The sequence below is a fragment of the Ruditapes philippinarum genome, unplaced genomic scaffold, assembly GCF_026571515.1.
Source record: "Ruditapes philippinarum isolate M1 unplaced genomic scaffold, ASM2657151v2 ctg26888_1_1_1_1, whole genome shotgun sequence".
Classification (NCBI taxonomy): domain Eukaryota; kingdom Metazoa; phylum Mollusca; class Bivalvia; order Venerida; family Veneridae; genus Ruditapes; species Ruditapes philippinarum.
The window spans coordinates 2,287-5,940 of NW_026859970.1; the positions used below are offsets into that span (position 1 = coordinate 2,287).

At 33.7% G+C, this 3,654-nt stretch overlaps 1 long non-coding RNA gene across 2 annotated transcripts; it reads left to right on the plus strand.

The window, feature by feature from the left end:
* Positions 1 to 1,333: 1,333 nt before the first annotated feature.
* LOC132758456 (uncharacterized) lies at positions 1,334 to 2,519 on the plus strand. Of its 2 annotated transcripts, none has more exons than XR_009629579.1 (3): positions 1,334 to 1,567; positions 1,845 to 1,954; positions 2,287 to 2,519. It is a non-coding gene; the product is annotated as an uncharacterized LOC132758456 (long non-coding RNA). The 2 variants fall into 2 exon arrangements; XR_009629578.1 differs by having other exon boundaries at positions 1,334 to 1,469.
* Positions 2,520 to 3,654: the final 1,135 nt, after the last annotated feature.

Here is a 3,654-nt window from a genome sequence, read left to right on the forward strand (position 1 = left end):
CCACCTATGAAGTTTCAAGTTGATACCTCAAACACTTTTTGAGATATGCTCCGGACAAAAATGTCGGACGGAAGGACGGACGGAAGGACGGACGGACGGAGACTATTTCTATATCCCCCGCCGCCTTTCGGCGAGGGATAATAACAGAACAATTGCATCTTATATCTAACAAGATACTTCTTAATTTTAATGCAACAGCAAATTACTGAACAATTGTATGCATACCAAATTGCACAACAATTGTATTGTATCTTATGTCACAACACATTACAGAACAATTAGTTCTGATATGATAACACATTACGCATATTTTTTCTATGTCACAACAATTTACAGAACATTTGTCTGAATAAATTGTCATCACAAATTACAGAACAATAAAACCTAATGTATCAACAAATTATTTAACAATGAGTTCTTATGTGAAAGATTACAACTCTTGTTGCAACAAATTACATAACAATTGGTACTTTCAGAATGACATTAGGGTTTTTGCACTGTGTATTGCAGTTGTTGCTTTTGCACACACAATTAATACAGCATTGAATGCCAGCTTTTCTACATGAGCACCTCTTTGTTGTGCATAATTTACAGTTACATACTTGCACAAGACTTCTTGGGATAGGTGACATTAACACTTGGCATTAAACAACCATTTATCTCTTCAAAGCCAAACTCTCTTGGATTGATATTAAATTCATTGAGACAATTTGTCTGCATAAAATAAGCAAACAAACTTCTTAAAATGTGGCTTCGAATAGCAGTGCTGGTTGGAGGCAGATCAGACTGATTAATTGCTTTACCTGTATGGTAAATATAAAATCTCAATTCATCCATTGTTGTACATGTAGTATTTTGCCTTAAGACATTGACAAGATATTGTTCTGCATTCAAAATTGCATTTTCTCTATGCTTAATTTCAAGACTTTTACCAAAGTCAGTTAAGTATAATTCAGGTTTTGCTTTGATGGCAGAGAGTGTTGTACCAACTTTACTGGTCATATCACATCCTGTTAATATATGTGCTGCTAAAAGAACATCACATAATTGTGGTTCCCCAATGGCAATTTGGTGCAGAGGTATGAAGCAGGTAGAATTGCCTGTGCCTGCCCGTATCCACAAGTCATGTAAGCCATTTGACTTTAGCTTATCGTAAAAATGCAGTCCTAAAACCATCACATCGGTGTCGTTGGAGAGGAGAACACAGCGTTTCCCGCATTGCAGGGTTGCATGTAATGCGTGTGGAATGATACGAACATCAGCCTCTTCTATACCTAAATCCAGTTCAGGAATAGGGCCCGTAAGTCTCGTTTACTTTCACTTTCAATTTACCACTTCCGGGTACATCGGCAGACTTATTTACCGTTACGCATATAGGTAACCCGAAGAACTCGAGGGATATAGAAGTTATATTTGTTTCGGTCCTCTTCAGATTTGAAGGAATGGATAGCACGGGTCAAAAAATGCAGGTAGGTCAATTATCTGACGGAAAAACGAGGGATTTATAGAGTTTAATAAAACTAGTTTATTTTCGGATAGTGACAGTTGTTTCGGATGTTTTGTCAAGGTAGTGAATTCTAGTTGTTTAGCTTTTAGTAATGTTTTAAAACTACTGATGTGAGAAATTTATTCAAACCATTTTAACTTATTTAAATGAACAATGGAAAACACTTTAATTCTAGTGTATATTAATAATACGAAATTCGGACATTGCACAGTAATTCGGATATTTTTCCCTTTCCATTTTATTCTTGTTCCTTTTTCAATTATATATACATGTTAATATGGTTCCTAGCAAATAATGATTGAATTAAAAACTATAATATTTGATTAAACCATTTCAGATGTATAGACAAGGAGATATATGACAAGTACAGAATATACAGTTGTTCAATATGGACCATTAATCAACTGTTTGCACTGCCTATGATCCTGAAATATCTATACATCAAAGGTAAATACATGTAAAATAATTGATTAATTTTTAGTTGAGATCGGAAAGATAAACAATTATCAAAATATATTATTATAATTTAATAACTTTTGTATTTCACTGCATGATAATTGATAAGTAAATAAAACATTAAAAATAGTCATGTATCACATTCAAGAAGATCAATATTTTTGACTGTTATATATTATGTGTTGTTGTTTATCTTTAATGTTTATTTACTTCAAATATGAAATTTTTCTGTCAATCATGACCAGCTTATTAAATGTAATGTAAATATCATTTCTAGTGTCTTACACTTGTAACAACATATTTATTGATTTTTCATTCTGCAGATAAAAAGGGAAAAGATGAAGGAGGATTTGTCCATGAAGACCTTTATTGCAACTACCATCTTCCAGTTCCTTAATTTGAGAATGATATCAGAGAACACACAGTTACAGTGAAATATTAGTTTAATATAAGCCACTGAAAATAGTCAAATGTACTTTCCTGAAGAAGATGAATGACATCCAGCACAAAAATCTTAATGTATAAAGAGTATGATTTATGGTGTTTGACACTATGATCTTGTTAAAGGGGCTACACTGAGGTCTGACAGGTAATTTGGTGTCCAAAAAAAATGTAAACATATTTCCTCACAAATCACAATATTATAACTAAAATAACAATAACTTACACTTTAACCAACCCTCTAACAACAAGTATGCTAGAAAATGCATTTTCACATTAGCTTTTGATGCAAAAATGAAAGTTGGTTTTTCCAGGCATGTACAGAAGTTACCCACAATTCATCGGGTATGACTAAAATACGCAACGGACATTTTTGGAACAACAGAGTAAACGGGGGGTAAAAAAGTCTATTGATTTTTTCTCAACACTGTAACCTATCATGTTTATATAACTTGAGTATAACGAAGAAAAACTGTATAAAAGATAATCAAGGTAGCAATTTCGTTGTCTTGAAAAATCAAACGCCAGCGAAGCGGACATTTTCTAGACAAAACGGAAAGATATAATATACATGTACAATTATTTTCATTGACATTTCAGTTTCAATTTCAATATTCTAAGGCAAACATAATGCATCGGTGATATTTATACTATAACGACCACAGTGTAATCACACTAATAAATGTATAATATTTAACGCTATCTATAACGTATTTAAATCAAATACAGTTAATGACATGTCTCATTTGATTTGATTGTTTGTTTTTGGAATGAAGTGGGGGTTACGTAACACAAAACTGTGTAGGTCATTTTGGCGACTCTTCAGTTTTACTGGTGGAGTAAGAACTCATGTGCCCCCTTTGCAAAAATTGTTTCTGGCACAAACGGGCATCTGTGTATGTAATGAGCGACGTTTAGGCTATTCTTGATAGGATCGTACATACACGTTCCACACACAATTACATCATATTCATACCATAGGCAAAATTGAATGCACGTTCCGTTGTAACAATATGAAACCCAGAAAAAAACCTATGAAACCAGCTTCTATATGTGGCATTTCTATCGTTATTCCACAAAAAGCACCCCCCCCCCCCCCCCCAAAAAAAAAAAAAAGGAATGAGTACATCAATGGCATGCTCTGGAGTGTTGGGAACTATTACCTGCACTCCAGTTACGCACTGTGCATGTATATGAATGCGATTTAACTCTGACACGTTTTCAACAGAAATGTCTTCAAACTATGATAC